The 20,897-nt window shown below is 37.7% G+C and overlaps 1 protein-coding gene across 4 annotated transcripts in view; it reads right to left on the reverse strand.

Annotated features, from left to right (window-relative positions):
- Nucleotides 1-20,897, reverse strand: part of Atg10 (autophagy related 10) — a 369,433-nt gene that overhangs the window by 75,453 nt on the left and 273,083 nt on the right. The gene's annotated exons all lie outside the window — the stretch shown is intronic.

Consider the following 20,897-nt stretch of genomic DNA (forward strand, 5'->3'; position numbering starts at 1 on the left):
TTTTCAGCAGTCATTGGTTGTGGTTGCCAAAACTTTCTCAGGAAGGGTTTGGGTTTCTTTTTTTAATTGAATTTTTGTAAATTTCAAATACTATAACTTGATGGTATTTAGATCCTCTCCTTTATCCACACTTTCCCTTACTGTCCCTCTCCCAATTTACTGTTATAAATCTATCAGTATGCATATACACATATATAGGCATATAGAGTCTAATTTGTGTCCCCAAATGCCCTTCACTGTGGGTCCATCCACTGGAGCCTGGTTAAACTACGAAGAGTCACACCCTTGAAAAAGACTCTCTCCCTCCCAGAAGCTACTGCCAATAGCTCTTAGTTAGGGTTGGGGTTTCTAACCAACATCCCCAGGCCTATGCTGGGATTTTGTCTGGTTTGAACTTGCAGGGGACTTGTGCACAGCATGCTGTCACCACTGCAGTCAGTTCATATGAGAAACTAACAAGCTAGCTGGAAAATCCCATTTCCTTGTGGTCATTTACCACCTCTGTCTCTTACAATCTTTCTGACCCCTCTTCTACAATGGTCTCTTGAGTCTTGGGAAGCAGGAGTTTGATATAGGTGTTCTATTCAGGGATAAGTACTTTGAAGCCTCTTGCTCTCTGCATGTTGCCAGTTGTGGGTTTCTGTGTTATTCACCATCTGCTGTATAAGAAAGCTTCTCTAGTGAGAGGTGAGAGATGCATTAGTATGTGGGTATAATAATGAGTCATCAGGAATCAGTTTAATACTATAACTACTTAGAAGAAAACTAGTATGGGGCTCTCTCCATGCCCTGTGACCTGTATAGCCTCAGGTTCCTGGGCTGGATATCAGTGTCTGGTATAGAGTCTATCCTATGAGGCAGACCTTAAATCAAATCAGAAAGTGGTTGGTTACTCCTATAATATTTGTGCCACTATTCCACTTATGGGCATATTTTACCAAATTGGTTGTTGCAGTTCACAGGACTTATAGCTGGGTAAGGCTGATGATTATCTTTACCTTCTGGTAGCATAAATAGCAACCTCCAGCAATATGATAGCTAGCCAGTAGAGATGAGGCTTTAAAGCTAGTACCAGTTTGATCTCTCATTTTTTTTTTCTACAGCTCATATATGTAGTGTATTCAGCAATAGAGTCTTACTGCCAAGTTCTGGTTGGTAACCAGGAACAGGGGCAATGTTCAGTATTGTTTGAGGGTCTATGGTTCCCTTGGTGAACAGCTTCAAGTGAAGGAGTCCATTCCTAGTAAAGGGTTTTTTGTTGTTGTTGTTGTTATTCTGGGGTTTTATTTTGTTAGTCTGCGGAGTCTAGATGGGATGTTTCTCCTCTGTTATTAGGTAACTCCTTTTAATTAATTAATTAAAATTATTTATTTAATGTGTATAAGTGTTACACCTACATGTAAGTGCACACATGCAGTGCCTGTGGAGGATGGAAGAGGGCATCAGATTCCCTGGAACTGGAGTTAGTGACAATTGTTAAGTCACCATGTGGGTGCTGGGATTTGAACCCGGATCTTTGCAAGAGCAGTTTTAACTGCTGAGCCATCTCTCCAGATCTAATCTCTTTTTATAATGTATATGTATATACTTTCAGAAGTTTCTATAGTGGTAGGTTTCCATGTGGCTTTTTCTGAAGGCCTTCAATGTTCATTATCCCTCCCCATATTCCCTCTCTGCCCTGCCCTCCCATTTCTCCACCCTATTTAATCTTTCTTACTTTATTATGCCCCCTTTCCCCTTTATATCATTGCATTCTACCTCCCTTCCCAGGAAGTCTCCCTCCTCCCTCATGGCCATTTATTAGTTTTTTTAAAAATATTTTTTATTGAGCTTTTGTGCATTTCATACAATAGTTCTTAATCAAATTTATACTCCCTTCCCCCATTCATGCTCCATATATCCCCTTCTCCCCCATAAAACCTCATGCATTCCATCATACATGTTAAGTCCTATCCAGTCAAGTATTTGTACCCAGATGTCCTTTGGTGCAAGTTTATCCACTGGAGTCTACCCACTCAGCCTATCTAGAGAGCTTAAGGAAAATCTATTCTCCCTCACCCAGCATTAATGAGATGCCAACAGTTCCCAGGCTAGGGCTGGCCTTCGATGTCTCTGGATTTTCAAACTGAAGCATGTATAACTAAGATTTCAAAGCTAGCATCCGGCAACCAGAGAGAGCAAGTGACATTTGTTTTGCTGGGTCTAGGTTACCGACTCAGGATAATTATTTCTGGTTCTATCCATTTTTGTGTGAGTTTCCTAATTTTGTTTTTTTTTAAAGAGCTGAATAATATTCCATTGGACCACACTTTCCTTGTCAATTCATCATTTGATGGACATGTTGTTTGTTTATAATTCCAGGCTATTATGGAAAGGGCAGCAATGAACATGGGTGAACAGGCATTTACGTACTAGGGTATAGTGTCTTCTGGGTATATGTCCAACAGTGGTATGGCCGGATCATATGGTAGATCAACTTATAACTTTAAAAAAATTTATTATTTTTATGTGTATGAGTGTATTGCCTGTGTAGATGCACCCATATCGTGCAATGTCTGTGGAAGTCAGAGGAAGGTGTCAGATCCCCTGGAACTAGAGTTACAGACAGTTGTTAGCTGTCATGCAGGTGCTGGGAATCAAACCTGGGTCCTCTGCAAGAGCAATCAGTGTTCTTAACCACTGAACCATCTCGCTAGCCCCAATTTCTAACTTTTTGAGGAATCTCCACACTGATTTCCACAGTGGCTTCACTCCCATTAGCAGTTGATGAGATTTACCCTTTTCCACATCCTCACCAGCATTTGTGATTGTTTTTTGGATCTCAGACATTCTGAGTAGGGCAAGACGAAATCTCAAAGTGGCTTTAATTTGTAATTCCCTGATGAATAAAGATGTTGAACATTTAAAAAAATATTTCTCAGCCATTTGAGTTTCATCTTTAGACAACTTCTTGTTCAGCTCTTTGACCCATTTTTAATGGGTTGTTTGTTTTGATGTTTAATTTTTTGAATTGTTTGCATATTCCAGACACTACCCCTCTTTCAGAAGTGTAGCTGGTAAAGATTTTTTTCCCCACTCTGTAGATTACCACTTTACTTGAATGCTGGTGTCCTTTGCTATACAGAACTTTTAGTTTCATGAGGTCCCATTTGTCTATTATTGAACTTTAAATGCTTCTGCTATAGGAAACTTGTTCATAAAGTCCTTTCCCAGGTATATAATTTCCAGTGCATTCCCTACTTTCTCATCTATGGGATTCAGGTTTATCAGGTTTTATGTTGAGGTTCTTGATCCAGTTAGAGTTGAGTTTTGTGCAGGATGAGAGCTAGGAATCAAACATCATTCTTCTATATGCAGCTATCCAGTTTGACCAGCACCATCTGTTGAACATGTTTTTTCTCTAGTGTGTTTTTGTGGCTCACCTCTGTCAAAAGTCAAGTGGCTGTATGCACATGGATTTAAATCTGGGTCCTTGATTCTATTCCACTGATAAATGTGTCTGTTTTTATGACAGAACAATACGGTATTATACTATAATATAGCTCTGTAGTATATTTGAGATCAGGAATGGTAATGTCTTCAGCAGTTATTTTATTGTTCAGGATTATTTTGGCTATCCTAGTTTTTGTGTTTTTATATGAAATTTGAGATTATTTTTCAATTTCTGTGAAGAACAGTGTTGAAATTTTAATGGGCATTGTATTGAATTTGTAGATTGACCATGGGAGGTCTTCCTATCTTTTGGTAACTTCTTTCTTCTTTGATTTTTTTTCTTCAGTGTGTTAAAGTTTTTATTAAAGAAGTCCTTTACTTTCTTGGTTATATTTATTCCAAGATATTTTGTAGGTTTTGAGGCTACAGTGAATGGGACTATTTCCCTGATTTCTTTCACGGTATGTTTGTTGTTGGCATATAGGAAGGCTACAGGTTTGGGGGTGTTACTTTTATAACCTGCTCCTTTGCTGAATGTATTTATCAGCTCTAGTTTTCTGGTGGAGGCTTTAGGGTCTTTTATATATAGAATCACATCATTTGCAAATAAGTATACTTTGAGTTCTCCTTTCCAATTTGTATTCCTATTATTTGTCCTGTTGCCCTAGATAAGACTTCAGGTACTATATTGAATAGGAATGGAGAGTGGACATCTTTGTCTTGTTCCTGATTTTAATGGGAATCTTTCAGTTTCTCTCCATTTATTATGATGTTGGCTGTGGGCTTGTTATATATTGCCTTTATTATGTTGCGGTATGTCCCCTGTAGCTCTAGATTCTTCATGACTTTTATCATGAATGGATGTTGGATTTTGTTAAAGGTCTTTTCTGCATCTAATGAGATGATCATGTGGCTCTATCCTTGAGTCTGTTCATATGATGGATTCTATTTATTGATATATGTATGTTGAACCATCCCTGCATCTCTAGGGTGAAGCCAACTTGATCATGATGGATAATCTTCTTGATGTGTTGCTTGCATTTGGTTTGCGAGTGTTTTATTGAGCATTTTTGTGTCTATGTTCATCAGGGAGATTGGTCTTTAATTTTGTTCGGACTTTCTCTGGTTTTGTTATTAGAGTAATACTGATTTCATAGAAAGAATTTGGAAGTATTCCTTTTCTATTTTACAGAAAAATTTGAGGAGCATTGGCATTAGTCCTTCTTTGACACTTTGGTAGAATTCTGTGCTGTATTCATCTGGTCCTGGCTCTTTTTAGTTGGGATATTTTTAATTACTGCATCTATCTCATTGGTTGTTAAAGGTCTGTTTAAATTATTTATGCAATTTTTTTTTGTCTTTTTGAAACAGGGTCTCCCTGTAGCCCCAGCTGTCCTGGAACTCACTATGTAGACCAGGCTGGCCTTGAACTCACAGAGATCCGCCTGCCTCTGTGTCCCGAGTGCTGGGATTAAAGGTGTGCACCACCACGCCTGGCTGATATTTATGCAATTTTTAATTTAACTTCGGTAGGACATATCTAGAAATTTATCCATTTCTTTTAGATTTTCTAGCTTAGTGTAATATAAAAATTTTAACATATGTCTTTATGGTCTTCTGAAGTTCCTCAGGATCTGTTGTAATGTTTCCCTTTTCATCTCTGAGTTTGTTAATTTGTGTTGTTTCTCTCTTTCTTTGGGTTAATTTGGCTAGAAGTTTATCAATCTTGGTAAAAAAGAATCAACTCTTCATTTCATTGATTCTTTATATTGTTTTCTTCATTTATATTTCATTCATTTTGGCCTTGATTTGATTTATCTCTTCCTGCCTACTCTTTTTAGGTATTGTTTGTTCTTGATTTTTTTCCAAGGCCTGGATCATCATATGAGATGTTTCTAATTTTCTGATGTAGGCACTTAATGCTAAGTTTCCTCTTAGGTCTGCCTTCATTGTGTCCCATAGATTTTGTGTTTTCATTTTCATTCAATTCTAGGAAGTTTTAAATTTCTTTCCTAATTTCCCCATTGATCCAATTTTCATTCAGCAGTGTGTTGTTTTGTTTCCATGAGTTTGTGTACTTTTCCCATTTTTATTGTTCTTGATAACTAAGTTTACTCCTTTGTGGTCAGAGAGAATACAGAATAATATTTCAGTTTTCCTAAAAGTATGGAGACCTTCTTTCTGTTCTAATATGTGGTCAATTTTGGAGAAAATTCCATGGGCTGCTGAGAATGAAATGTATCCTTTCCTGTTTGGGCAGAATGTTCTGTAGATGCTTGTAAAATTCATTTGATTTATTGTGTCATTTAATTCCAGGGTTTCTCTACTTATTGTTTCTGGTTGGCCCGTCCATTTTTGACAGTGGGGTACTGAAGTCAGCCACCATCACTGTGTTCAAATCAATGTGTGATTTAGATCTAGTAAAAGTTTCTTTTTGAAACTAGGTGCCCCTGTGTGTGGTGCATATGTATTTAGGATTGTAATATCTTCTTGATGTATCTTTCATTTAATGAGTATGAAGTGAACTTCCTTTTGACTAGCTTTAGTTTGAAATGTATTTTGTTGACTATTAGAATAGCTATAACTGCTTGTTTCTTAGTTCAGTGTGCTTGGAATATCATTTTCCATCCTTTTATCCTAAGCTGCTGTTGATCAATGGAGGTGAGGTATGTTTCATGGAGGCAGCAAATTGATAGATCCCGTTTTCTAATCTAATTAGTTAACCTGTATCTTTTTTACTGGCGTGTTGAGGCTATTTTATGTGTATGAGTGTATTGCTTGCATTTATGTAAGTGCTTCCGTGTTGTGCAAAGCCTGCAGAGGTCAAGAGAGTGTCTAATTCCCTTGTAACTGGAGTTACAGAAAGTTGCTAGCCAACATGTCAGTGCTGAGAATCGAACCCAGGTCCTCTGTAAGAGCAGTGAGCATTCTTAACTGCTGAGCCATCTCTTCAGCCCCGTGACTTTTATTATTGAGAGTTATTAATGACCAATGTTTATTAATTTGTTAATGTTGGTATTGTAGTAGTCTTTGTAGATTTCCTTTGGTTTACTGTTCTGGGTTATTTTATTTATTCATTGTGCCCTCTTGAGGGTTTAATCTTCTCTTCAGACCAAAGTATCCCATTGAGTACAACCAGAGAAACCTGCCTTCTTTTAAGAGAAATATCTGCAGTCAAAACTAAGGAGAATGTACTCCATAAGGTATAAGTGTGAGATTTGAATGCATGTATAAACCTGGAAATGTTTGCTGCACACCATGCTTCTTACAGGAAGCTAACAGTAAATGATCATATTAAATGTTAAATGATAGCTCCACTAGCAAAATTAGGATGGTTGGTCTTCAGGAAAGTCTACGTGGCAAGTCAAGAAAATCAGCAATTAAGTAAAGCTTCAAGCAAGTCTTCAGATTCCAAGAAATTATTCTAGTATGGTTCCCTTCTGGGAATTTCTCTAATTAAAATACATTTGCTTGTCCCTAGAATGTGGCAAAATGAATGTAATAGCCTTTTAGCCCATAGATGGATCCAAGCTGTAGAATCTATTTTGGGAGAATGAAGTGAATCCTAAAACTACAAAAAGTAGGAACAAAAATCCATATCCTTGTTTTGTTCCTTTCTGTATATTTAATGCAAATCTTGTCTATTTATCTCACTTTTTACTTCATTTAAAAGTAAAGGTGAACTTATTTTTCCTCTCCACCTATATGCAGTTTAGTATTACTTAGCAAGAATGTCTAAGGACTAGAGAGATGGCTCAGTGGTTAAGAGGTTGTACTGTTCTTGCAGAGGATCCAGGTTTGGAGCCAGCACCTGGGAACCAAATTTGGGTGCTCTGTAAAAGCCACTGACCCATCTCTCCAGCTCCGAGAATTATGATTCTTAATTTTTATTTTTTATTTATTTCCAGATAAAGTTCTTACCTGTATTCTCCTATGTATCAGAAATAATACATGTCAAATGACATGACCTTATATATAGAGAAGCACATAAAATCGATAAAAATACTGACTTCGGCAAGATTGTGGGATGCAAGAGCAATTCACACACACACACACACACACACACACACACCAAAAAAAAAAAACCAGCTGTACTTCTGCATACTAACAGCAATCTAAAAATGAACTTAAGGAAACACTGCTACTCAAAAAAGCATCAAAAGAGGGGCTGGAGAGATGGCTCAGCAGGTAAGAGCACTGGCTGCTCTTACAGAGGACCCGGGTTCAATTCCCAGAACCCACAGGGTGGCTGACAACAATCTGTACCTCCAGTTCCAGGGAATCTGATGCCCTCTCTGACCTCCACAGGCATTGCATAACACTGGTGCACTTACACACATGCAAGCAAGACACTCATACACACAAAACTAAAAACAAAAATTTAAAAAAAGCATTAAAGGAATAAAATATCGGGGCCAGAGAGATAGCTCAGTGGTTAAGAGCACTAACTGCTCTTACAGAGGACCTGGGTTTGATTCCCAGCACCCACATGGTGGCTAACAACTATCTGTAACTCCAGTGGACTAGGGAATCCAGTGCCTTCTTTTGACCTCCGCGGGCATTGCACAACATGGGTAGGCTTACATTCATGCAGGCAAGACACTCATACACATAAAATAAAAATAATTAATAAAATATTTTTAATAAAAAGAATAAAATATCTAGTAATAAATTTAATGAAAGAAATGTGAGGCTTGAAAGCTGAAAATTTCCAAAAACGTGTGAAAGAAATTAAAAGAACTAAATTAAAAGACATTCCATGTTCATGAATTGGAAGATTCAATATTGATAAGATGGTACTACTTACCAAACACTCTTATCTTAATTCGAACTTCCTTTTGGGAAGAAATTGAGAAGCTAGTTCTATGATTAATATGGAAATGCAAGGAACACAAACTAGTTAAAAGCAACCTTCAAAAGTAATGATGTTAGTGCACTCATATTTCCAATTTCAAAACATGACTATCTAACCCTGTTTCTATAAAGCCAAAGCAATCAAGACTAATAGTCAGGTGTGATAGTACACACTTGCAATCTCAGTACTTGGGAGATGGAGTCTACTGGATCAATTCAAGGCCACCTTCAGCTACACAAAGTTTAAGGTCAGCCTGGAGTACAAACAACTCTGTTTCCAGAATGCATGAAATCTGTTTTGGGGAGCCATCAGGGATTGCTGATGGGAGAGGGGGTCTAAATTTGATAAAGATCTATTATATAAAATGCATTATATAAAAAATGCACATTAAAAATTTTGTCTCCACATGTGCAAACATCTAAGTGTTAGTAGCATTAAAATGTAGGAAACAACATATTTTTAAATGAAATGGAGGTTTTCTTTTAAAGGGTAAAAACTCATTCAATTTTATGTCTTACAGGGTTTCTACTGAGTTCAATATTGTACAACTGTATTAATTCAACTGTGAACCTAAAAATTTACAGCCACTTTTGAAAGAGATGTATCCTTTTTCTGGCATGTGTTACTGAATATGTTAAAGCTGTAATGAAATGCTTGTTCTAATCATGTGGTTATTAAATTTTAAAAATTTTTAAAAAATTAAAAAAAAATAATTCTTCAAAGCATAAAAAAAAATCTATCTCCAAAAATAGTGTGATGCTGGCATAAGAATGTCCACAAACATCAGTGGGATAGAAAGAATCTAGAAATAAATATGTACATATAGAGTCAATTGATTTTAAGCAATATAATTTAAATGGGAAAAATGATTTAACAGAAAGTTTAACAAAAATGATTCTAAGGCACCTAAATATCTATGTGCAGAAAAGTGAATTTGGACCTCTTCCTGAAACTACTTATAAAAATAGATCAAAGGCTGTAACTTAAAAGTTAAAACCATAAAATCTTGAATACCATATAGAGTTTAATTTTTACATCTTTAAGTTAATAACAGTTTTTAGATATGATACAAAAGCACAAGAAACCAAAGTAAAAAGAAAATTAGATTTCCTCATTGTTAAAAAAGTTTTATGAGCCTAAAGACATTATTAAGAGACTAAAAAGACAAAGGAGACAAAGGAGAATATTTGAAAATTACATCTCTGATAAGGATTCAGATATTCTGATAGGTATATGTAAGTACATCTACAGAGAGAGAGAGAGAGAGAGAGAGAGAGAGAGAGAGAGAGAGAGGGAGGGGTAACTCACTCCCCTGACCATCCTTTTCTTACAGGTCAAAGAAAAATTTTTTTTGGTATTTTTGAGACAGGGTCTCCCTGTAGCTCCAGCTGGTCTGGAATTCACTATGTAGACCAGTCTAGCCTCAAACTCACAGAGATCTGCCTGCCTCTGCCCCTTGAGTGCTGGAATTAAAGGCATGTGCCACCACACCCGGCCTTAAAGAAATTTAACATATATTTCTCTGAAGAAAACATACAAGTTGCCAATAAAATATACTTAATACTAATAAATATTAGGTAAATCTAAGTCAAAACTATGGTGAACTATAACTTCATATAAATATTAATCAATTATGTTAATTAAAAGATAATAACAACCATTGGTAAGAATGGGGAAAACTGGAATGGCTATACACTGCTGGTAGGAATAAAACATGGTAACTTTTGTGTAAAGAGCAGTTTAGAGGCTATTCAGAATTAAACATAGGTACCATGTGTGGTAGTTTGAATGAAAATATCCCCCATAGGCTCCAAGTATTTGGATATTTTGTCCCCAGTGGTGGCACTGTTTTGGGAGATCTTAGAAGGTGTGACTATGCTAGAAGAAACAAGTCACTGGGGGTGGGCTTAGAGAGTTCTTAAGCCTTGCTGGATCTCCAGTTGCTCTCTTGTTTCCTGTGCCTGCTGGAAGATGTAGAGCTTAGCTTCCACTCCTCCTCCAGCTACCTCTGCCACCATGTCTCTCTGCTGTGATAGACTGTAATTCCCCAGAATTGTAAGCTCAAATAAACTCTTTGTTCTATAAATTGCTTTGGTCAATGTTTCTATCACAGCAACAGAAAAGTGACTAATATATCATGTGACCCAGTTATTCTACTGTTAGATATATACAAAATATATTTATCCAAAAAATCAGAAATGTTCATAGTAGCATTTTCCATAACAGCCCAAAGAGAAAGCAACCCAAATGTTCACCTGGTTTATAAATAGGTAAAATGTGGTATATCTATATAATAGAATATTATTCAATTATTAGGAATGAAATGGTTATAGAGGCTACAACATGAATGACTTGAAAATATTATACTAAATGAAAGAAGGTATATGCGAAAGATCACATTGTATGGCTTCATTGATATGGAATCTCCAGAAAAAAAGAAAATGTACAGAGACAGGAAAATTATATGTAATTTGTGCTTGTGAAAGGCTAAGGGAAAGAATGATTCCCGGGGGAGTGACTTCTCAGAGGACTTCTCAGAGTTTCTTTTAAAGATGATGAAAATGTTGTACAATTATATAGTGGTGTTGGTTGTACAACATTGTGAATAAATTAAAAACAACTAAATTATGTAGTTTTTGTGGTATATGAGCTATAGAGCAACAAAAAAGATAAGCCACTGGTTTTCCTGACCAGATTTGCTTTTTTACAAGAAATAACACTATATGAGATGAAAGCATTTCTGCAATATGACCAGAAGTATTCAAATTAAAGTGAGTGTGATAAAACAAATCAGGACTTAAGACTAGATTTGAATCTTATCTTACCATTTATTACTGGGGGTAAAGTATGTACTTATATTCTTCTCACTTCAGTTTCCTCTGAAGTAAGAATAGTGAGTCTATTGTCTACTTTCAGGTCATTATAAAGACTGGTGAATCTGTCTAGATGTACTAGCAGAGAGTTTGGCATTTGTAGGCATTCAGGAAATGGCAACAAGTTAATAGTAGATGTCCAAATTTTCCTTCCATCCAAGAATTAACTAACCTTTTGACTGGTACACCTAAATTCTTGAAAACATAATCACCTTCGAGCCTGGTTTCTTCCAACATGCCCTTCTGGCTGGCCTCTTTCACCTATATTTCACTTCCTTAAGATTTATAAATCCAGAAAGTCACTACCTTCAGATAGACTAATTAGAAAGCTTTCCACCTCAGTGACTGGTTGGTCATACCATACTTGAGATCTATAATGTCTATCCAATTCTGATGAACAGGAGTTTGGATTATTACATAGTCTTGCCAAGCTGGGGGATGGAGTATTGTTTGTGGGTTAGAACAAGAGAAGAAAATTTGCTTTCAAGTAACACAAAAACCAAGACCAAAGTTTAGTTAGTAAGAGACAGTTGAGGTCTACACATGAAGGAGACTACTCTTGACTACTGAGATCACAGGACCAGAGGAGTCAATGGGAGGCATACAAAGCAAAGTGCTTTGAAGCCTGGTAGGAATGAGACTGAGTGAAATCAGACTGAATAGGAGAAAGGCGTGTGCTACATGATTTTCCAAGGCACACTGGTGTGTATATACAGGGTGATCACCTTTACCTAAGGTAGCAGTGAGCTCAACTGCTGTAAAGCTCCAGAAGGAAGGGTGTTACTAGTGCCACCATAGAACTTATGAGTTCTAGGTTGAAGAGTCAACTGTCTCTGTTTTCTGATTCTAAAAGAGCTCTAAGAGCTCTAGAATATACCTAAGGGCCAAAGTCTGTCACAAAAAATGTATCAGGATTAAAAGCTAAACTAAAATGCCCTGCTCACATTCCCTCTTGGCTCAGCTATTAGCTGTCAGAAAGACTAAACTCTGTAATATCCAATATCCAACACTGGAAGCTAAGAACCAATTTTATTTAGTCACTCAACAAAATAGCTTTAGCAGAGGGTAGGCCTAGGTTAAGACTAAAAGCATTTTTTCCTGATTAACATGTTAAAAACAGTGTAAACTTACATATTACAGATTCAGCTCCTTCAATGTGTAGGCCTGATGTGCCTCAATATTAAAATTCTTCTTGACCAAGCATAAGTTGATGATAACTACGTGGTTTTAACTTGACAGTCTTTGGAATTACATCTAGAAGATGTATCTCTAGATTAGCCACTTATAAACATTTCCTAGCACTAAATCCTTTTAAATTCCAGGTCCTTTTAATAAGATAATGCTATACAGCAGTCCCTTCTGCATGAAATAACTACCATCATCATGACTTCAGCTGAGCCTGATCGCTAAACATAGTTACAATTGGGCTTGTTGATGGTTGTGCTCATTCATTAAAGGAGTGCCAAGCAGGGTCACTGGACTCTCACCTGAGTATCCAGCCACTCTTTACAGCCAACTAGTCCAGCCTTGGAAGACAAAAGAAAAATGAGGAAGAACCCAATAGAGGGATGCTTTTGGAAGCCCTCGGCAAGAAACTCCAATGGACTCTCATATGAACATTTGAAAACTGCCCTGTTCTGACTTTTTTCTAGTTCCCTGTCTAGAACTTGTAATGCTAACTACTCTTGCCTTTACTTCTCCTTTACATGCCCTATTCACCAGTCAAAGACTTTCTTTTCCCTGTACAGATAAGAGTTGTGCAATTTGGGAGTCTTTTAGACAGACTCACTGAAGGGATACCCCAATTGCCTTAGCCTGCGTCCTTGTTCAGCATGGAAGAAGCCAGAGTGGTCTGCATCCTGATTCCCTATCTGCAAGCTTCAGAGGATGGTGTGATAAGACTAGGAGGTAGGAATTGGATAGGCAGTTAGTGTAAAAAAAATCCCAAAGAAAAGTAGCCAGCTTCTTGGCTAAAAGTCAAAATGTTCTTGGGCCTCTTAGCCATAAATGTCAAAAGTATTTGGGAGCTCTTATCTAATCCTTAAAAGATTTTAGCGTTACCTCTTCATGGGGTGGGGGGGCGGATTTTAGAGTAGCAAAAAGCCTCATAATAACGAAAAGAAGAAGGGGTATATGAAATTATCAGAAAAAGGTGATGAGGACATATGGGAGGAGTTGGAGGGGAGGGAGTGGGCATGGATTTGATCAAAACACTTTACATGCTTAGATCTGTGTATGAAATTCTCAATAAATTATTAAAAACAAAAGAAAACAATGCAATGGATAGACATTTTCTATAAATTATTATATTTTACATATAACATATTATATTTATTATATTTTCTATAAATCTATGACAACTAGACTTAAAGTTTCCTTCATTTAGCCTGGAATTATAAAGCACACCCTATACATTTGTGAGTTAATCTTTGTATGATGAATTAAGTTCGTGTGTTTTATAAATATGAGGAAAAATTTGTTTTATTATGAAACACTGTGACGACCAGTTAGTAATCTATTTGTTTTTCTTTTTCCCATATAGTATTTCTCCATAATGTATACTATACCATAATGTATTTTCAGGCCTACTACATGCCCTGCTTGAGCCTGGTGCTAGAGACATAGGCTCTGCTTCATGGAGCTTGCAATGGACAAGAGATTCACAAATCTCATGTACTATCCATTCCAGATATTCAAGTAAAATCTCATTTTCATTTTGAAACCATGTCACATCCTTACAAAAATATCACTTTATAATTTATCACTAAATTTGATCGAGACAGCATAAAGTCAAACCATAGCTTTGATGTAATCATTTTGAATAGTAATGCAAGGAACCCAGAACATCCTACAAAAAAGAATGACAAAGGGCTCTAATTAAGCAAGCTGCAGAATCATTCATGCTTTATTGCCAGAGGTGGCTGGTTTTGGTCGTCTGACTTGGTTGAAAATGAGTCTTCATGTCTAACTTTTTTTCTTTATTTTCCAATAGCTGTTCAAAAACTAGCTAAATTTCTAATTGCACACACCAAATCCTGGAATGTATTATATTAAATGTTTTCTAGGACCTGAAAAAAAAAAACTAAAGAAAATAAAAGTATTCTGACACAAAGTTGAGAACTTCAAAGACTCATCTCCATGGCCTCTTCCAAATGTGTCTGTTCTCCATCCACATGCCCTAACTTTCTACACACCCAAAGAAGAGCTCTGGGAGCTGGAGAGATGGCTCAGAAGTTAAGAACAGTGACTGCTCTTGCAGAGGACCTGGGTTTGATTCCCAGCACCCACATGGTGGCTATGAGCTGTCCTTAACGCCAGTTCCAGGGGAGTCTTCGGATTCTGCCCTCTTCTGACCCCTGCAGCATTGCATGACACGGGTGCACTCACATACATGCAGGCAATGCACTCATACACATAAAATAAAAATAATAAATAATATATATATATAAAAGAAGAGCTCTAAGATACCTCCACTACATACAGTCTTTCCTGAACTCAGATAAGCTGATATAATAATTCCATGGCATAGGAGTACACGGAATCATAATTACTCATAGCTTCATTAGTTGAAGACTTATCCTGAGATTTTTTTCTAGACTAAGGGAAACTCAGTGGTAACACATCTAACTAGCCCCAAAAAAGTAAAAGAAAGAAGAGAGAGGTGGGGGGAGACTGGGAAACACAGAGACAGAGAGAGAAATAAAGAAAAAGGACAAAGACAAAGGGAAAGAGAAAAGAAAGAGAGGGGTAGATGGAGGAAGAGAGAGGAAGAAAGGAAGAAGGCAGGCAGGCAGAGAGGGAAGGGACGGAGAAAGGGAGGGGAAAAAAGAAAAGGATCTTTCTGCAGTTCATATCTGTAGGCATGGCTGCCTTGATCAATGGGGAAAAACATTTGGACAGGCTTGTAAAAACTTACAACTCAAATTTGCTAAGTCAAAACCCATGGGAAAACACCATTCACATACCCACGACAGCCTTTCCTGGTAGTGTGATAAAGGCACTGATGTCGACTGAATAAAATGTTGAATTGTGAAAAGTGATGGTATTTATTGATTATTTCTTCCTATAAACTGGACTTTGGAAAATCATTATAGAACTCCTTTGACCTTATTCTCTCTCTGTCTCTCTCTCTGTCTCTGTCTCTCTCTCTGTCTCTCTCTCTCTCTTTCTCTCCCTCCCTCCCCTCTCGCTTTCTCTGAGACAGGGTCTCCCTGTAGCCCCAGTTGGCCTGGAACTCACTGTGTAGACCAGGCTGACCTTGGACTCACAGAGATCTGCCTGCCTCTGCCTCTGCCTCCTGAGTGCTGGGACTAAAAGCATGCACCACCACTCTTGGCTTTATTTTCTCTCTTGACAGTTAAAATTAATTGTGAAAGGATGAGAAGCAAGAGGTAAAGGAGAAAAGAAACCTTCAAGTGGTTTCATAAGTTACTGTCTGAGCAGAGTGGACTGGTATGACAATCCTCTTGTGGATATTCCACACTGGCTGTGTACATACAAGTCTAAATTTGAAAATTTTGAAATATCGTGCAAGAGTGTGAGGAACAGGCCACTTCAGTTTTGATTAATAAAGGCCATTTTAGTAAGGAGAAGGGGGAAGTCCTGGAAGAAAATGAGCATATCGATTAGAGGAAGTTAGTTAGACATGTATTCAATTTAACTCCTTTCAGTAGCAAATGGTCTAAAAACACAACACCACTTAATTTTACATGTAATATAAGCAATGTTAAGATCTATGTAAAGCTTAATGGGAAGCTACAGGATTAGCCAGAGGCCCAATAGCAACTGCTAATAGCATGGCTTGATAGAGACATCATCCTCACTGAGGCCCAGAGAAGCTCTTCCTCCCATTGCTGCCTTGGAATAGCTCTCTGGTGATTTGTCAACCCCAACAATTGTCAAGTTACTTAAAATGGAAGGTCTTTCCTAAGGAGGAAATTTTGCTGTAAGAAAATTCAGGTTTTGAGCTCCCTTTTGAATGAGAAGTACAAAGCTCCTCATAATGAACTCTAAGTATACTAAGTACTAAAATGTTAGCCTCCTCCTCATACACTGTCAATCTGGTCCTAGGACTATTTCCTATAGGAAACTTGTTCAACAATCCTATTGGACACCGGAGTTCTATATGTATATAGAAAATAAATTATTTGCAGTGATTTTCATATTCATAGTACTGACCATGTGCCAAGCATGATGTGAAACATATAACATGCATTATGTCACATAACTCTCACAGTTAACCCAGCGGGATAGTTCTTATAGTCTTCACATGGAAATAATTTCCTATTTGCAAACAAAAAAAGTAAAAGACCAAATAATGTGTCCTTAGTCACACTGCTAAAAAGAAGATGAACACAAATAAGAACTCATGTGTTTCTGACTTCAAAGCCAAGCTCCCAAACTACCAAAGAAATTCTCCTTGGGTCAAGCTATATATTATGTTACTAAAGTTATCAAAAATCAGAATCTACTCTGTGTAGTTGAAGACTTTATTGGCAGAGTTGAAAAACAAAGTCTAGATAACTTTCTAGGACAATTCCCAGAGCAACACTGTGGACAGAGACAACATAGTACCCATCGTTTCTTCTTAAGTATGGAATCTGTCATTCTAGAATCACACCCAACTCCTGTGATCAAGAACTTGCCTCTGTTGTGGCCACCTCTAGAGCTACACCACACTGTTATAATTCACAACAACAAAATGGACACTCTGTCTTCCTGCCAAGCTAGTGATTGGACACTGGACCCCTGTGGAGGTCACAAAGATATCCTTCATGCTGGCAATGCTTGTGACAAAGTGAAGCTGCCATATTCTTCTGCCTTCTAAACCTTGCATAAATGCATCTATTGAATTGGATTTAAATCAAATTCAGAACCCCTGCTCCAAGAATTGGCATGAGAGATTAGACACCATCAGTATCTATAGTAAAATGCAGGTTGACTTCTAATCAATATGGTTACTGCAAATCCCAAAGATTTGGTTGTCCTGTGAGGTTTAGAGAAGTCCTGATTTAGGATTGCAAATTTTTGTGTGTCTGGGAAGGATCCCAATATTTTCATTAGATTCTCAAGGGAGTTCGTGACTCCATACTGGGTTACATCCATTTTAATATACTATTTTTAATATGACATCATCTAAAGAACAAGATAAGCATTGTGGGAGGCATGAAAATGACGGTTAAGGACATAACATTCCAAATATAACTGCCTGAGTTCCAATTTCGGTTTCATTTTGAGATGCCTGATTCTCAGCATATTATTTAATCTCTTTGGGTCTCAGTTTCCCCTTTAACTCAAAAATGTGGAGAATAGTATCAACCTTATAAGGGTGCTGAGTCCATGAAACTGTATGTATAATGAACTTAGAAGAATGCCTGGCACTTGGAAAATACTTCCTAAGTGTTATTGTTACTAGAATAACCTTTAGACCAGTGTGCTGGATAGCTTTAGTGTCAACTTGACACACCTGGGTTGAAGGAGCCTCAATCGGGAAATTGCCTCTATTGGACTGGCCTGTGGCCATGTCTGAAGGGCATCTTCTTGATGAGGGATGTGGGAGGGCCCAGCCCACTGTGAGTGGTGCCACCCCTGGGCAGGTGGGCCGGTACTGCAATAAGAAGGCAGGCTGAGCAGGGCCCAAGGGAGCAAGCCAGTAAGCAGCATTCCTCCATGGCCTGTGCTCCAGCTCCTGCCTCCAGGTTCCTGCCCTGAGTTCTACCTTGGGCTCCCTGATGAACTGCGTGCAACCTGGTAGATGTAAGACAAATAAACCCTTTCATCCCCAAGTTGGTATTGGTCAGAGTGTTTTGTCACAGCAATGGAGAACAAACTAAGACAACAAGATAAATTCTACTTTTAGGAAGTTGTATAATAGTCACACATTTTCAATTTTATAGACCTTTTAGAAGAAGGAAGTACTTGGTTTCCTGTGAAAACAAAGTGCCTGTCTTTAGGGTGATATCCTGGTTCTATTTATAGAACGTATTAATTTAGTGCCAATTACAGCCAGAATGAATGGCTCAAACATAGCTATGCCACCAATCTTATTATCCTGACGTGGTGGATGACTAACTCTACAAAAGAACAATGTGGTGGGTGAGTAACTCCATAGAAAACAACTTATACCTCAAGACCCTATCCTATATTGCTTAAGGAAGGACTTAAAGGCAATCATGCAGCTCTGCTCAGATGTTCACACAAATTTAATGAATTGTACAAAGAAATTCTCTAACCATGCTGGAAGGTACTCCTTCCTACAGGTTGCCCCTGTACAACAGAAATATCTAGTTACATCAAGAAAGAAAATCAGAACCTTTAATGATGACAGTAGGTCCACTTCCCTACTGTCTAAAATGTAGATGGTCCATCAATTACATTTCAGCTAGCCATAAGTAACTCCACTGTTACATTATTTGATTCTTAATTCCATTCAAAATTCTGCTTGATCTTAATTGTCGTACATTAAGAAGAATGATTATGACCAGTGTTAGGGAGCCAGTAAAGTGGACATGGGTGCTTTAATAAGCTACAGATAGGCAGAATTTCTGAAACTGACATCAGAATGTCTATCAAAATCTTTTAAAAGTAAATATTCAGCTTCCTGGTGCCAGCATCTTTCCTGGGTGAGTCCCGTACTGCCCACCACGTCTTGACTCCCCCGGATTCAATCACCGTCCCAGCTCCCCCACCCCATCTCTCCTCCTAGCCTGGGTATTGGTATTGGCACCCCACACCTCTGGACTGACCTCTTGGCCCAGAGTCCCCACTGCTTCCTGATCCTTTGCATCCAAGTCAAACCAATTCCTTCCTGCAGTCCCCAGGAGCCCTCTGGGCCTGGTCCCACACCCACCTCCCTTTGCATCCTGCACAGCCACCAGCTTCCTTGGGCCAGCATCTTTCCTGGGGGGATCCAGACCTTAGGAGAAAGCCTGAGAGCAACTGACCCTCATCTGACTTAGGCCTCTGCAGGAACTTCTGAAGATGAAAGCAATTTGGCCACTCCAATATAAAATCATAAGAGAGAACCTGAAGACTAGACCAACCAGCTTTTCATGCCCAACAAGTAAACCATAAAGGCACACAAAGTTTACAATAACAACCAGACCTAAACTCATCAAAAGAAGGCTTGAGTCTCACACAAGAATCAGAAACTACAAAAGAAATCCTATAATGAGAACCCTCTAGAGATAACACAGGACATGGAACTCAAAAGAACAACTATAAACATGGTAAAAGAATTTAGTGAATTTAAAGAACACACAAAGAAGTCAAGATAAGGATAAACTTCTGAATGAATTCAGAAAAGAGTTAGAAATACTGAAGAATGCTCAGGCTGAAATAAAGAAGGAAGTGAAACACTCCATAAGCCAATTAGAAACAACAGGAGAAAGCCTCACCAATAGGATGAATGTAATGGAAAACAGAATATCAAGCCTGGAAGATAAAGTGGATGAATTAGACCACTCAAGCAAAGATTATGAAAAATTTAAGAAAACACAAGAATGGAATATGCAAGAAGTATGTGACACCATAAAAAGACAAAACTTACAAATCATCAACATACAGGAAGGAGAAGAATCTCAGGATAATGGTATGGACCAGATCTTCAACAGAATTGTAAAAGAAAATTTCTCCAAATTACAGAAAGACATGCCCATACAAATAAAAGAAGCATATAGAACACCAAATAGACAGGACCAGAAAAGAAACTGTCCATGGCACTTCATAGTAAAAACACTAAATGTACAGAACAAAGAGAAAATACTGAAAGCCTCAAAAGAAAAACAGGTCACAAAGAAAAACCCATCAGAATTACAGCTGACTTTTCAGTGCAAACTATGAAAGCCAGAAAAGCCTGGATCAAAGTATTCCCAGTTCTAAATGACCACAGATGCCAACGCAGATCACTTTACACAGCAAAATGTCTATCATAGTCAAAGGAGAAAGAAAAATCTTCCATGACATAAATAGACTGAAAGAATTCATGTCCACAAAACCAGCCCTTCAGAGAGTTCTGGAAGCAATACAAAGAGCTGAAGAAAGGAACAACTATACCTAAGGGGTTATGGAAAGAAACTAAATGAAGGTATAACTGTGGAAATGCACAGCTATACCAAGAATGTGAACAGAAATAAAAATGACAGGAATCAATACACATCTTTCATCAACAGTTTTAAACATGAATGGACTAAACTCCCAGTCAAAAGACACAGACTAGTGAATGGATTAAGAAACAAAACCTATCTTTTTGTTGTCTGCAAGAAACTAAAATAATACAAAATTTCCAACTAAAAAAAGCCTAGGCACAGATGGATTTAACAGCACAATTCTATCAGACATTTAAAGACGATCTATATCCAACACTACTTAAATTTTTCAAATGATAGAAACAGAGGGAGAACTCCCAAATTCCTTCTATGAAGCCAGCATCACTCTAATACCCAAACCGGGTAAAGACACAACCAAAATAGAAAATTATAGACCCACATCTTTAATCAACATAGATGTAAAATTTCTCAACAAAACACTTGCAAACCACATACAGACACACATCAAAGAGATCATCCACCATGATCAAGTCAGCTTTATTCCAGAAATGCAGGGATGGTCCAATACATGTAAGTCAATAAACATCATAAATCATATAAATGGACTCAAAGACAAGCACCACATGGTCATCTCAGTAAATGCAGAGAAGGCCTTTGACAAAATTCAACATGCATTTATGTTCAAAGTCC

This window comes from Nannospalax galili, unplaced genomic scaffold (assembly GCF_000622305.1).
Source record: "Nannospalax galili isolate Female #2095 unplaced genomic scaffold, S.galili_v1.0 scaffold45, whole genome shotgun sequence".
Lineage (NCBI taxonomy): Eukaryota > Metazoa > Chordata > Mammalia > Rodentia > Spalacidae > Nannospalax > Nannospalax galili.